Source organism: Staurois parvus, unplaced genomic scaffold (assembly GCF_062004578.1).
Source record: "Staurois parvus isolate SC_StPar_1 unplaced genomic scaffold, SC_StPar_1.0 ptg001432l, whole genome shotgun sequence".
NCBI classification, from domain to species: domain Eukaryota; kingdom Metazoa; phylum Chordata; class Amphibia; order Anura; family Ranidae; genus Staurois; species Staurois parvus.
The window spans coordinates 4,214,793-4,231,529 of record NW_028319228.1 but is presented as its reverse complement, the minus strand read 5'-3'; the positions used below and the strand labels follow the sequence as shown (position 1 = coordinate 4,231,529).

At 42.0% G+C, this 16,737-nt stretch overlaps 1 protein-coding gene across 1 annotated transcript in view; it reads right to left on the bottom strand.

Annotated features, from left to right (window-relative positions):
• Window positions 1–16,306, bottom strand: part of AOPEP (aminopeptidase O (putative)) — a 597,182-nt gene extending 580,876 nt beyond the window's left edge. The window contains exon 1 of the mRNA XM_089662129.1: window positions 16,193–16,306. The gene's annotated coding sequence lies outside the window, so the exon portion shown is untranslated. The remainder of the gene's footprint in view (window positions 1–16,192) is intronic.
• Window positions 16,307–16,737: the final 431 nt, after the last annotated feature.

Sequence of the window (16,737 nt, the reverse complement as noted above, 5' to 3'; positions counted from 1 at the left end):
TACTAAAAGAAATGAATTGCGGTTGTATTGGTCCGCAGACCCCATTCATCATATGCCGTGTTCTCTTCTGCCATGGCCAGGCATAGATATGAGAGTATAATGTGTTTTATGCATTTCAGCGACAATACACTCTGTCATCCTCGGGGTAACCCTGAATTTGACGGCTCCACAAAATTCAGCCCCTCGCAAATCACCTTACCCTAAAGTTTGCAGATGTCTATACTCCCCAACAAAACATCTGCGTTGATGAGTCCCTTATTGTTGTTTCTGGCTGCCTTGCATTCAAACAATTTCTCCCCTGCAAGCGTGCCAGATATGGGGTCAAGATGTAGAAGACCTGTGAGAGGACAACAGGCTATACTTATAAGTTTCGGATTTACGAGGGAAAAGATAGTCACGTGGAGCCCGCCCGGATGCCCAGACTACATGGGGAGCAGTTTGGGACTTGGTGTCATCATTTCTCCATATGGGGTACCACTTATACGTGGACAATTTTTATTCAAGCGTGCCACTATTTAGACATTTAATTCAATCTTGGAACTGGCACTTGTGGCAAAGTGTGACCTAATGTGTGCCCACCATTAGAAGTGGGTGGATGCAGGGCGGTATATTCTAATGGTGGGCATACCACACACTTTTTCTGGCAGATATTTCTTCTCATTTTTTCATTCAGTCCACAGGCTGCATACAAAAAAAAAAAGAACATAGCATATATACCCAACAAGGACCAGCGACGTACTGGTACATCACTGGATTTGAATGGTTATACCAGGATGATGCCTACAGCTGCAGGCATCATCCTGGTATCGTTTTTTTCAGCCGGTGATCGGCTTTCATGTAAAAGCAATCCTAGTGGCTAATTAGCTGCAAGATTGCTTTTACAAGCAGTGGAAGATTATGTCCCCCCTCCCCCGCTGCCTTCCACGGCCTTCTCGGGCAGTTTCGTGCCATCGGGGGAACCTGAGAATGCAGCCGGTGTTTCTGCCAGCTGACCATAGAGCTGATTGGACACCAGAATGATGCCAATCATCTCTATAGTCTAAGAATTCGGAAGCTACAAGCATTTCATCACTTCAGTTTCGCAGGATATAAACAGCGCCATTTGTAAATTGGGAAAGCATCTGATCACACCGATTTTGGTTTGATTAGATAATGTAAGAGCAGAGGAGATATCTAGAGTCTGATAGACCCCAGATTTCTCAAAAAAGAATATATGACAATGCCCATTGACGTTATAGGGGTTATTTACATTCCCTGTTATTGCATTAAAAGTGATAAAAAAAAAAAAAAATGAAAGGTACAATGTAAAAATAATAAAAAAAAATCAAAATAACTATAAAAAATAAATAAAAAAAAATTGCCCCTCCCATGTGCGCACACCTGTGTGCACAAGCCTTGACTCTGTGCCGTTATGTAAACAGCGGTTGAACCATGCATGTGAGGTACTGCCGTGAATGTCAGATCGAGGGCAGTAATTCTAACACTAGACCTCCTCTGTAAATCTAAAATGGTGGCTTTTAAAGGCTATTAGAGCGCTGCCTATGGATATTAAAAATGTTTGCAGTTTGTCGCCATTGAACGTGGCATGCGCAGTTTTAAAGCATGTCATGTTTGGTATCTATTTACTCGGCATACCATTATCTTTTATATTTTAACAAACAATTGGTCAATATATTGTGTTTTTGTGCATTAAAAGTAAAAGAAAAGTGTTTTTTTTTTTTAAAAATTGCATTTGAAAAATCGCTGCGCAAGTACTATGTGCCATAAAAAATTGTAGTACCCACCATTTTATTCACTAGGGTGCCTGCTTTAAAAAAATATATAATGTTTGGGGGTTTAAATTAATTTCCTAGCAAAAAATACTGATTGTTTTCATGTGAACAGAAAGGCTTGGTCTTCAGGTGGTTAGAAGAGTGAATGAAGTGTGGCATAAACTTCTAATGCTGGGCATAAAACGCCCCCACCCCCCAAAATGACCCCTTTTTGGAAAGTAGTCACCCCAAACTATTTGCTGAGAGGAATGTTGAATCAATAGAAGAATTTATTTTTTTACCACAAGTTTTTGGAAAATGACAAAAATAATTTTTTTTTTTTTTTTTTACACAAAATTGTCACTTAAATTATTTACTGCTCACACATGCCATGGTTATATGTGGAATTACTCCCCAAAATACATTTTGCTACTTCTGAGTATGGGGGTACCACATATGAGAGACGTTTTGGCAGTCTAGCCAAGTACAGGACCCCAAAATCCAATAAGCACCTTCAGGCTTTTAAAGGGCTTTATTTCCTCATTACACTTCCAGACTACCTATCACAGTTTCGGAGGCCCTGAAATGCCAGGATAGCACCTAACCCCCCCCCCCCCCCAAATTACCCCTTTTTGGAAAGTAGACGCCCCAAGGAATTTGATAAGAGGCATGGTAAGTATTTTGCAGATCTCATTTGTTGCCACAAGTTTTTGGAAAATGAAGAAAAAAAACAAAAACATATTTTTTCTGTTCTTTTTTTATATTTCAAAACCTTGTGAGAAAAAATGAGATCTGCAAAATACTCACCATGCCTCTTTTTAAATTCCTTGGGGTGTCTACTTTCCAGAAAGGGGTCATTTGGGGGGGGGGGGGGGGTTGGGGCTATCCTGGCATGTCAGGGCCTTTGAAACTGTGATAGGTAGTGAGGAAGTGTAATGAGGAAGTTACGCACCTTCAGGCTTTCAAAGTGGTCATTGGATTTCAGGCTCCTGTATGTGGCTAGGCTCCCAAAAAGTCTCACACATGTGGTATCCCCATACTCAGTAGAAGTAGCAGAATGTATTTTGGGGTGTAATTCCACATATACCCATGGCTTGTGCAAGAAAGAAATCATTTAAATGACAACTTCGTGTAAAAAAAAAAAGAAAAAAAAAGTTTTTGTCATTTTCCAGAAACTTGTGGAAAAAAATAAATCTTCCATGGACTCAATATGCCTCTCAGCAGATAGCTTAGGGTGTCTAATTTCCGAAAAGGGGTCATTTGAGGGTGTTTGTACTATTCTGGTATTTTAGCACCTCAAGAAATGTGATGGGCAGTCAGAAAGTAAAAGCTGTGTAAATTCCATTATCTATACCATAGTTTGTAGACGCTATAACTTTCACAAAAAGCAATCAATATACACTTATTGGGATTTTTTTTAACCAAAAACATGTAGCAGAATACATTTTGGCCTAATTTTATGACGAAATTTTAGTTTTTTTAGATATTTTTTATGATCAAAATGAGAAAATATTGTTTTTTTCAAAAAAAATTTTTTTCTTCAAAACTTTTTCTGGTTATAGCGCCAAAAATAAAAAGTGCACAGGTGATCAAATACCACCAAAAGAATTCTCTATTTGTGTTAAAAAAATGACATAAATTTCATTTATGTACAATATTGCATGACCGCGCAATTGTCCGTTAAACTAGCGCAGCGCTGTATAGCAAAAAAATGTCGTAAATTGCAGTATCTATACCAGGGGTGGGCAAACTTTTTGACTTGAGGGCCGCAATGGGTTCATATATTGGACCCGGGGGCCGGACCAAGAGTAGATGAATGATGGCTATGTGTCATCCATAGTAAGTATAGTAATATTCCCCCATAGTAACCATAGTAATTAATCCCCCATATAGTAATTCATCCCCCATAGTAATTCATCCCCCATATAGTAATTCATCCCCCATAGTAATTCATCCCCCATATAGTAATTCATCCCCCATATAGTAATTCATCCCCCATATAGTAATTCATCCCCCATAGTAATTCATCCCCCATATAGTAATTCATCCCCCATAGTAATTCATCCCCCATAGTAATTCATCCCCCATAGTAATTCATCCCCCATATAGTAATTCATCCCCCATAGTAATTCATCCCCCATATAGTAATTCATCCCCCATATAGTAATTCATCCCCCATAGTAATTCACCCCCCATAGTAATTCATCCCCCATATAGTAATTCATCCCCCATATAGTAATTCATCCCCCATAGTAATTCATCCCCCATAGAGTAATTCATCCCTACTATAGTAATTCATTCCCCATATTAATTCATCCCCCATATTAAGTCCCCAAGTCCCCCCTGTGTCAATTCACTTACCTTTGCTCCGCGCGTTCCTCTCGCCGTGTTCCTGCGCCGTTCCGGTGTAGCATGAAAATCTGTCTCCTATGAGGATCTGTCCCCCTCGACGTATCTGTGCATGTGCCAGTTTCAGGCATTAGCAGCCGATCGGCGATCTCCGGCACATGCGCAGATACGTTGAGGGGGACAGATCCTCATAGGAGACAGATTTTCATGCTACACCGTTCTTCAGGGCGGACTGTGAAAGGAGCCTAGCTCGCCTCGCGTTCGTCTTGCTGCCCCGCCTACACACATCCTGACAGCCATCCTGACAGTATCACGCTCCGCGGGCCGGATTAAAAGGTCCGCGGGCCGTATACGGCCCGCGGGCCGTAGTTTGCCCATTGCTGATCTATACCATAGTTTGTAGACGCTATAACTTTCACACTAAGCAATCAATATACACTTATTGGGATTTTTTTTACCAAAAACATGGAGCAGAATACATTTTGGCCTAAATTTATAACCAACTTTGAGTTTACTATATATTTTTTATAGCTGAAAGTAAAAAATATTGTTTTTCTTCAAAATATTTGGTCTTTTTTTGTTTCTAGCGTAAAAAATAAAAAGCGCACAGGTGGTCAAATACCACCGAAAGAAAGCTCTATTTGTGTTAAAAAAATGACATAAATTTCATTTATGTACAATATTGCATGACCGCGCAATTGTCCGTTAAACTAGCGCAGCGCTGTATAGCAAAAAAATGTCGTAAATTGCAGTATCTATACCAGGGGTGGGCAAACTTTTTGACTTGAGGGCCGCAATGGGTTCATATATTGGACCCGTGGGCCGGACCAAGAGTAGATGAATGATGTGTATGTGTCATCCATAGTAAGTATAGTAATATTCCCCCATAGTAAGCATAGTAATTAATCCCCCATATAGTAATTCATCCCCCATAGTAATTCATCCCCCATAGTAATTCATCCCCCATATAGTAATTCATCCCCCATATAGTAATTCATCCCCCATAGTAATTCATCCCCCATATAGTAATTCATCCCCCATAGTAATTCATCCCCCATAGTAATTCATCCCCCATATAGTAATGCATCCCCCATAGTAATTCATCCCCCATATAGTAATTCATCCCCCATAGTAATTCATCCCCCATATAGTAATTCATCCCCCATAGTAATTCATCCCCCATAGTAATTCATCCCCCATATAGTAATTCATCCCCCATAGTAATTCATCCCCCATAGTAATTCATCCCCCATAGTAATTCATCCCCCATATAGTAATTCATCCCCCATAGTAATTCATCCCCCATATAGTAATTCATCCCCCCTATAGTAATTCATCCCCCCTATAGTAATTCATCCCCCATATAGTAATTCATCCCCCCTATAGTAATTCATCCCCCATATAGTAATTCATCCCCCATATAGTAATTCATCCCCCATAGTAATTCATCCCCCATATAGTAATTAATCCGCCATATAGTAATTCACCCCCCATATAGTAATTCATCCCCCCTATAGTAATTCATCCCCCATAGTAATTCATCCCCCATATAGTAATTCATCCCCCCTATAGTAATTCATTCCCCATATTAATTCATCCCCCATATTAAGTCCCCAAGTCCCCCCTGTGTCAATTCACTTACCTTTGCTCCGCGCGTTCCTCTCGCCCTTTCCCGCGCCGTTCCGGTGTAGCATGAAAATCTGTCTCCTATGAGGATCTGTCCCCCTCGACGTATCTGCGCATGTGCCAGTTTCAGGCATTAGCAGCCGATCAGCGATCTCCGGCACATGCGCAGATACGTCGAGGGGAACAGATCCTCATAGGAGACAGATTTTCATGCTACACCGGTCTTCAGGGCGGACTGTGAGAGGAGCCTAGCGGGAGCCTAGCTCCGCGGGCCGGATTAAAAGGTCCGCCGGGCCGTAGTTTGCCCATTGCTGATCTATACCATAGTTTGTAGATGCTATAACTTTCACACAAAGCAATCAATATACACTTATTGGGATTTTTTTTACCAAAAACATGTAGCAGAATACATTTTGGCCTAAATGTATAACCAACTTTGAGTTTACTATATATTTTTTATAGCTGAAAGTAAAAAATATTGTTTTTCTTCAAAATATTTGGTCTTTTTTTGTTTATAGCGTAAAAAATAAAAAGCGCACAGGTGGTCAAATACCACCGAAAGAAAGCTCTATTTGTGTGAAAAAAAGGACGTAAATTTCGTTTAGGTGCAGCATTTCATGACCGCACAATTATCAGTTGAATTAGTGCAGCGCCAAGTAGCAAAAAGAGGCCTGGTCATTAAGGGGGGTAAATCCTCTGGAGCTCAAGTGGTTAACAGTGCATGCCAAAGCACAAACCAGGCCATGAAGTCCAAGGAATTGTCCGTAGACCTCCGAGATAGGATTGTATCAGGGCACAGATCTGGGGAAGGGTACAGAAAAATTTCTGCAGCATTGAAGCTACCAATGAGCACAGTGGCCTCCATTATCCTTAAACGGAAGACGTTTGGAACCACCAGGAATCTTCCTAGATCGGGCCGCCCGTCCAAAATGAGCGATCGAGGGAGAAGGACCTTAGCCAGGGAGGTAACCACCGATGGTCACTCTGAAAGAGCGCCAGCATTTCTCTGTGGAGAGAGGGGAGATTTCCAGAAGAACAACCAACTGTGCAGCACTCCACCAATCAGGCTTGTATGGTAGAGTGGCCAGACAGAAGCCACTCCTTAGTAAAAGGCAAATGGCATCCCGCCTGGAGTTTGCCAAAAGGCACCTGAGGGACTCTCAGACTGCGAGAAACAAAACTATTTGGTCTGATGAAACAAAGATTGAACTCTTTGGCCTGAATGCCAAGCGTCATGTCTGGAGGAAACCAGGCACTGCTCACCACCTGGACAATACCATCCCTACAGTGAAGCATGGTGGTGGCAGCATCATACTGTGGCAGGGTGGATAAAAATCAATGATTTTTTTTTCAAAATCTAAAAAAATCGGATTTTTTTTAATTTAAATCGGATTTTTTAAAATTTAAATCGGATTTTTTTAAATAAAATGCTTTTTGAGGAAAATATATTACCATCCAAAGGTTATTCCATCATGAAATAAAGATTAGTTTTTTAATTATGTAGAATAAGGCTGTATATGTTTAATTTTTTTGGTAAATAAATTCCATTAATCCATTCACAATGTCATGCTCTTCCAGAGGTTTTTGTAAGATTATTGGGCAGTTTCTCTGCCTACAAGATATTATCACAGATGCTTGGTTTACTTTTGCAGTTCTCAAAACTGAATTTGACTCAGCGGAGATCACATGCCTCTTCACAGCAAAAATGTTATAACATGAACAGAGTTAAGAAAAAGACCTTAATCCTAACTTCTACAAACCTATGAATACAGAATCAACCCTTCAGTGCTAAGTTTCAAGAAGTTCAGTGAATAGAATAGAAACAATATTTTTCTGATTGTTTGGAGTGGAATAGATCTGCACAAGAAGAAAGTGAAACTAAGTGTGAGGAGGAAGGGGCCGACAGTCTAAGTTTCTTAAAATATATATTATTTTGTTTAGCCAAATTAGTTAACAAACATGGATGTTTGTTTAAGCAAATAACATATGCTGGAATGTTATTGTTTCAGTTGAATAAATCTATTTAAATTATTATTATTAAGGTAATGATTATTTTTCTCCTTCCTAAGTACAACAGAAAAGTTGTCCAAATATGAATGATTAACCTATTAAACTGGGGATAAAAAAACTAATATGAAAAGTTGTCATTCTAAAAATCTTCATCTACTTGCATATTAAAGTTATACCACCTCCCTGTATACCGCTCCCTCACCCACATCTTCAATCTCTCCCTCTCCTCAGGCACTTTCCCCTCCCCTCTGAAACATGCACACATCACCCCCATACTTAAAAAGCCCTCCCTGGACCCCAATGACCCAAACAACCTCAGACCCATCTCCCTGCTCCCATTTACATCTAAACTCCTCGAGCGCCTCGTCTACACCCGCCTATGCTCTCACCTCAACGACAACAACCTCCTCGATCCCCTACAGTCCGGCTTCCGTCCCCTACACTCCACCGAAACTGCCTTACTCAAACTCTCCAACGACCTGCTAACCGCCAAAACTAATGGCCACTATTCAGTGCTCCTACTCCTTGACCTCTCTGCGGCCTTCGACACAGTCGACCACCCCCTCCTCCTCAAAAAACTACACTCCCTCGGCCTCAGAGATTCTGCTCTCTCCTGGCTCTCATCCTACCTGTCACAACGCTCCTTCAGCGTTACCTATAATGCTACCACCTCCCCCTCACTCCCCCTCTCTGTTGGGGTCCCTCAAGGCTCTGTCCTCGGGCCCCTTCTCTTCTCCATCTATACCTCCTCCCTTGGCCAACTCATACACTCTCACGGCTTCAACTACCACCTCTATGCTGACGACACACAAATCTATCTCTCAACCCCCCACCTCACCCCCTTGGTCTCAGCCCGAATCACACACCTACTGAGCGACATATCAGACTGGATGTCGCTCCACTTCCTTAAACTGAACCTCTCCAAAACCGAGTTTCTTGTCTTCCCCCCAGCCCAGACACCACCCCCCATTGATTTCTCCGTCACATCCAACAACGCTACCATCAAACCCGCCCTGCAGGCCAGAGTACTGGGTGTCATTCTGGACTCCAACCTATCCTTCCAGCCCCAAGTCCAATCTTTAACAAACTCGTGCAGACTCCACCTCCGCAACATCGCCAAAATCCGCACGTTCCTAACCCCAGAAACCACTAAACAGCTCATCCACTCCCTCATCATATCACGACTCGACTACTGCAACTCCCTCCTCACTGGCCTGCCTCACCGCTGGCTATCCCCTCTTCAGTCCATCCTGAACACGGCTGCCAGACTCATTCACCTTACCAACCTCTCCGTCTCCGCCGCCCCCCTCTGCCAATCCCTCCACTGGCTTCCGATTGCGCAACGGATCAAATTCAAAATCCTAACGCTGACGTACAAAGCTGTCCACCATACTGCCCCGTACTACATCTCTGACCTAATATCCAAGTACCGCCCAGCACGCACACTCCGCTCCTCACAAGACCTCCTTCTCTCTAGTTCCCTGGTCTCCTCCTCCCATGCCCGCCTCCAGGACTTCTCCAGGGTGTCACCCATCCTCTGGAACTCCCTGCCCCAACCCATCAGATTATCACCTACTCTCCTCTCCTTTAGGCGCACCCTGAAAACCCATCTCTTCAGGGAAGCCTACCCCACCCCCTGCTAACTTGCCGACCTCCTCCACTCTTCCTACCACTCCATCCCCCACAGCTATCTCCTCCTGTGCCACCACCCCCTCCCTCCTAGATTGTAAGCTCGAAAGAGCAGGGCCCTTGATCCCCTCATGTTTTGCATTGTATTGGTATTGTTCTGTCACATGTTCTGTCTCCCTTTGTAATGTACAGCGCTGAGCGAACTATTGGCGCTTTATAAATACTGTATAATAATAATAATAATAATAATAATACCAGCAAGAATTAGTCTTTATGTAGAAAACTATGATTTAAATCAAGCCTTACTGACTAGTGATTTAAATCGTGATTTAAATCAGTTTGATTTAAATCAAATCCACCCTGTACTGTGGGGATGTTTTTCAGTGGCAGGAACTTTGAGACTAGTCAGAATCAAATGAAAAATGAATGCAGCAATGTACAGACACATCCTTGATGAAAGCCTGTTCCAGAGCATCTGGACCTTAGACTAGGGAAATGGTTCATCTTTCAACAGGATGACAACCCTAAACACACAGCCCACATAACAAAGGAGTGGCTACGGGCCAACTCTGTGAATGTCCTGGAGTGGCCCAGCCAGGGCCCAGACTTAAACTTGATTGAAAATCTCTGGAGAGTTCTGAAAATGGCTGTATACCAACGCTCCCCATCCAACCTGATGGAGCTTGAGAGGTACTGCAAAGAAGAATGGGAGAAATTGGCCAAAAATAGGTGCGCCAAGCTCGTAGCATCATACGCAAAACGACTTGAGGCTGTAATTGGTACTAAAGGTGCTTCAACAAAGTATTGAGCAAAGGCTGTGAATACTTATGTACACGTGTTTTTTTCGTTTATTATTTTTAATAAGTTGCAAAGATTTCAAAACAAACTTCTTTCACATTGTCATTATGGGGTATTGTTTGTAGAATATTGAGGGAAAAAAATGAATGTCATCCATTTTGGAATAAGGCTGTAACATAACAAAATGTGGCAAAAGTTCAGCTCTGTGAATACTTTCTGGATGCACTGCATATAATATATACACACATGATTTTGCGCAGCTGTGCCGCCCTGTAGCAGTATTTCTGCTATAGGGTGGCGGGCAAGCAGTTAACCCTTTAAACTGCCACCACCTGCTTTTACTGAAAAGCAGGAAAATTTTACAAGATTAGCAATGATAATTATGAATTAAAAATACACGTCTGTACATACACTGTCACCACAGACAGGTATATTTAGAGATTTATCATGTAATAGCGCTCTTCAATAAAGAGGGATTCTTTAGGTTTACATTAGAGCATTTAGAGACAGTTTTAACTCTTTTCAAACCATGGTTTAATAATAAAAAGGTAAAAAATGGTGCAAAATAAAATATTTACAGAAAAGGGTATCACAAAGAAACAAAGACAATAATGCAACAGAGAAAAAAAAAAGAAGTTGAAAATGAAAAAATACTTGCAAGCCCTGGTTTCAGCAGACTTCAGTCAATGGCAAAGGTGATATATTGGCTCTTATAACTTAACAGATCTTCCTTCCTTTGGCGATATGCGAGAGCAGACAAATGTGTTTGAAGTCCACATTTCTTTGGTATCGGGGGCATTGACAGAGACCATCTGACCAATTAAACGGCTGAGGAGTAGCCTTGGCATGTCACTGTGATTATGACTGTATCCCAGGTACAGTTTTATATAAGTATTAATATCTTTGAATAACTACAGGTTACAGTCTGCTAACAAGCATATTATCATTCAGCATGAAATTAACTTCAAAATGGATATAAATTTGATAGGTCTCGGATGTCTACTTTACCTAGGAGGGAGAGCCTGTGGATCCCCATACTGTCCAAAATAGGGGTGTTTGGACTTCAAATGCTACAAATTAACTGAGGGAGGTAAATACGTCCTTATTCTGGCTTTTCTGTTGTTATTATTATGAGTTATGAAATATACTGAAGTTTCAGAGTTTTGGCTGCTAACCAGTCTATCAGCCTCAGGTATCTGTTAAAACTCCATTCATTCAAGTGGGTAATTCGGACATTTTTATAAGGGTTTCCAGACTGCAGTGTGGATTCGGCTAGTAGGTATGAGTGTAGCAATCGTAAGTACAGAGATGGACGAGGTCATCCATCTTGCTCAAGACCCTCCATTTTGTATCCCTCTCTCCCTTCAATCACCCTCCTCAGGAATGTTGTCTGTGTGTGTATGCTGAGTTTAAAAAGCATCAGGCCCCAGCTGGAGAGCTTCATGGTTATAAATCTCAAATTAGCTGGTGGTCGGGTGTCTGTTAGCTTCTCAATCTGAGATAATCGTAAAACCATAAACCAGTCCTTCACTGGGCTTCAAAGACATTCCAGCTAGCCATAAAACAGACCTCACATTTAAAACCCACTTTTCCATATAATTTTATATCTTAAGGTAGGAAATAATTACATAAACATAAAGCATATATTCGGATAGCTCAGTTTAATGCGAGTTGTCTGATATCTTACACTCTTAGTGGAAGTCTACAGGAGAGCAGAAAGCCATTTAGTTCTAGCTGGAATAGTCAAATATGGCATGTTTGATATCTAGACGTTCAGCAGATGATTCTGCATATCTGCAATCTACCTGGATCTGGATAGAATGTTACATGTACCTAGGGAAGGTTATTGCTCTGGTATAACTTGTGAGGGATTTTGGTTCTTGCCTGAGTCCCCCGCCTAAAACACCCCTCCCCAAATGAGGCGATTGGTTCTCTGCTGTAAGGAGACACCCTGCTGAGTTCCTAGAAAAAAGCTGTTATGCTTGGAGCATTAGGATGAAGAGATCTCCCTTTTAACATCAGGAACCAACTTTGGGAGAAAAGGCACCCTTTTGGCTCAGGACCCTTGAAGTTGCTCAAACCAGGATTTCTGCAAGTATTCTACCTTCCTAAACTTCTTTCTTTATCTCTCTGTTGTGGTATTGCTCTCTGTATTTATATATATATATATATATATATATATATATATATATATATATATTGGCTACATCTTTTTCTGTAAATACTTTTATTGCACCATTTTGACCTTTTTAGTAATAAATCTTATTTTCTGAAAAGTGTTGAACTGTTTCTAAAGCTCTTTAATGCAAACTAAGAATCCGTCTCTGAAGAGCGCTACTGTGTGTTTTAAAACCTCTGGATACATCTGCCTGCGGTGACAGTGGTATACAGACGCTGATTCAAACATCATAGTGTTATTGCTAATATTGCCGAGTTTCCTCCTTTTCTCTACAAAAAGGCGGTGGTGGCAGTGTGAAGGGTTAATTGCGTAATTAACCTGACCCAGTAACAATCGACCTCAGGCTGCAGATGCATAGATTTGTGGTCCATTAGCTAGAAATTCTTGAGCAGGGTGCAGCTGAGCGTGGCATTGTTACGCATGTGACAGCGCAGTTTTAGATTGGCTAGTCCTTCGGTCACGAGTTGGTGAGGAGGGTTGGGGGTCTGATGCCGCGATCGTCACAATGAGAAGGTCTGCATCTGTCCTGATCTGATAAGAAGGTTCTGGCATCAGTTAACAGTTGTATATTGCACCAGATGGTTCCTGGGGGAATGAAGAATAATCGACCACTGATGCTATTCACCAACTTGTGTTACAAACTGTCATGGCTGAATTCTGAACAACATGGCGTCCTTGCCAATTCACACAGCTTTGTGTGTGTTACCATTACAGCATGCAATTTAAGGTTTGACATGTGTATCTATTTACTCGGAGAAATCTCATCTTTTATATTTTACCAACAATTGGGTAATTTACTGCATCTGTGTGCCCTAAAATTAATGTTAGTGTATTTTTAACTGAAATACCGTGTAACATAAAAAATGGGAACCACCACCAGGTTATTCCAGGGAGTCTGCTGTCAGAAAATATATTATGTTTGCAGGTTTTATGCAATCTTCAAGCCTAAAATAATTTTTTAAACATGTGTACAATGCAACACTGGCTCTGGCAGCAAAAGGGTGAAAAGATATCACCATATATGTCCATAGGTGTTGCATTAAAATCATTTAAAGGTTATAATTTTATCACTTTAGTAATAACTGTGAATTATAGCCCTAGAATTATTGCTCTCGTGCCAACATTTGCAGAGATATACATCACGTGTACTGCAATTGTTGTCTTGTACGCAGGCACAGCTGCTACATGCAGTTATGCTCTTATGTGCACGTACACGGGGCGAAAGGACAAACAATTTTTCTTTAATATGTTCCTTTTTTTTTGTACAATTAATTTTATTGCTATCACACAAGGACCAGCAGCCCCCTATGTAACAGCATAATGCAATAACAGACATCAGGGATCTATTAAACCCCTGATGTCTCCTCTGCCCTCCACTAAAGCTAATGGAGCACAGATTATGCTCTATTAGCTTCTCCTCTGGCCATAGCACCTGCGGAAAGTGTTAGTGGAACCTAGAAGTGAGGTAATACACATCGCTTCCATTCACTGGAGGGGAGATCAGTAAACAGACATTTACCCTCCATGCCAGTCCTAAAACCCACTGATGTTACAGTGGAGCCTGGGATATGTGGCAGACTCAGCAGGCTGCGGAAGTGATCACTTCCACATAAAAGCCCACTGCCCACATTACAAATTTAAACGCAGCCCCAGCTGCTGTAGCATCCCTGTCTAACATGCAGCATTTATAAAATTGTCGGACAAGTGTTTAATCAGTAAATAGAAATCTAATTTTCCTGTATACAAGCAGCCTGGGACCTGTACTGAGGTAATGAGCCGAAGGATGGCTACAGAGTGGAGTAATTCTGGGATGACGTCCATCGACATCATTCCAGAACACGCCCCCCCTGGAGGGCAATAATAGGCAGCACTGACTGGCGACACTGATGAGCACAGATTGGCAGAACTGCTGGAAACTGATGGACACTTTTGGGACTGTATTGACAACCAGGGCACAATCAGTGCCCTGATTATCAGCGCAGATGTCTCCTCTCACAGTTGCCAGTGTGACAGCATGAGGAAAGTACTGCCGATAACCAGCAAGTGTATTTACATGGTGAACAGCTGTGATTGGATATAGCTGATCATGTTGTAAAAGGCCGCTGTGATTGGCCTTTTACCATGTCATGTGATCAGCAACACAGCGATCACAGACAGTGCCAGGTGTGCACAGCTGGGAATGCAGGGGGGGGGGCCATGTCTTGCAAGGACGTCATGATGCCCTCCCAGAACTGGACGACCGCGCTGTAGCCATCATTTGGCTATAGCGCAGTCAAGAAGTGGTTAAAAAAAGGAATATGATATACTTTCCCATCTATTTACTAATGCTAGCAGCTCAAAGATTCAAAATAGTCAATGTTGACTGAGTTCCACTTTAACTACTTCCCGCCCTATAACAGAAGTAATGCTACAGGGCAGCACAGGTGCGCAAAATCGTGTGTGTGTATATATATATATATTTTATATATATGATATAGATATATACGTGATTTTGCATTTCCGGGTCAGGGGCGCGCACCCTACCCGTGCCACCATTGTGGCTGCAGCTGTCAATCACCGGGTCCTGGCTGCTGATTACTTGCCGGCGCCCGGTGATTGCCGAGCATCTCAAACGGGGGGGGGGGAGAACTGTTTGTAAATAAAACAGTTTTCTCCCTGTCAGCTCTTGGACACTTACTTACAGTGAAGTACACAGGCACAGCCTCATAGTAACCCTTTGATCGCCCCATGTTAACCCCTTACTGCCTTTTGTCATTAGTACAGTGTCAGTGCTTTTTATTAGCACTGATCACTGTATTGGTGTCACTGGGGATGTCAGTGACACCAAGTCAGTTCCCCCCAGTGTCAAAATGCTAGCTGCAGTCCCGTGGTAAGTTGCTGATCGCTGCCATTACTAGTAAAAATAAAATTTAAAAAATCCCAGTATATACACCTCCATTTGTAAATGCTATAACTTTCATTTAAACCAATAAATTTATGCATATTGCGATTTTTTTTAGCAAAGACATGTAGCAGAATACATTTTGGCCTAAATTTATGACGAAATTTTATTTTTTTTTTATTTTTTACTGAACATGTTTAATGGCAAACAGTAAAAACTTTTTTTCTCAAAATTGTCAGTCTTTTTTTTTATAGCGCAAAAAATTAAAAACGTACAGGCGATCAAATACCACCAAAAGAAAGCTCTAGTCGTGGGGAAAAAAGGCCGTAAATTTCATTTGGGTGCAGTGTTGCATGTCTGTGCAATTGTCAGTTAAAATAACGCAGCGCCGTAACACAAAAAATGGCCTGGTCAGGAAGGGGGGTAAATCCTCAGGAGGACAAATGGTTAACAAACCACACCCAGGTCACAAACGCATGTGATCCAGTTGCTATGTGTTTTCTAAAGTAATGCATGCACTACTTTTGGTGTGATTTCAGCTCATTAATCACACTGAACCCAGATCGTATGTGAATGTGACAGTGTGATTCTTGGTGTGAATCGGCCCTGAGTGAATGCGGCATTTGTTCTTGCACCTGTATCCATGCAGGCCTATGGAAGTGACTGCAGACGCAGGTCAACATTTGCTAGGTGTGCACAAGCAGGTCCTCGGCCCTGAACGCCAACAGCGTGCGCCTTTAGAAAACGGTTAGTTCCTGGGGGAGTATATAGTGTATGTGAATGACAGCTTCTGATCACAGCTATTCCTCTCTGTCACAGCTACTAACCTACCTCCTACTCTACCTTTTCCTGTGACTATCTCAATCATGGCTTCATCTTCATTCCATGCTATCACTGTAATCATGGAGATGGTTTAGAAATCCCAGCACAAGAGAGCACAGTCCACACACACACAGGTCCAGCACTCACCAGCTGTCTGATGGCACTCTTCTGCTCTTTGCACTGGCTCAGCACCACTCTGCAGCTGCTACAACTTCTCGATCCCGCACACCGCCAGCACAGTGTTCACATCAGCACTTTCCACATGGGGAAGAGGAGGCTGCATGTCCGTGTCAGCACATTCATCACACAAAGGTAAACAAACAGCACGCTGCCTGCTGTACTAGGCGGAGCTCTCACACGGAGCCAGGAAGCATCATGATGGAGGCTAGGAGTGCTGACAGCTCGCGACACCTTTCTTTCACCTAGTTCCTTTTTATTATTACGGTTTCTAAAAGGTTGGGAACATTTACATAATACATATGGATGGTGAATAGTACTATTTTTTTAAAAATTAATTTTACATACACAGCGTAGCACACGTTACATACACAGCGCAGTACACGTTACATAGCGCAGTACACGTTACATAGCGCAGCACACGTTACACAGCGCAGCACACGTTACATAGCGCAGCACACGTTACATACACAGTGTAGCACACGTTATATACACAGCGCAGTACACGTTACATA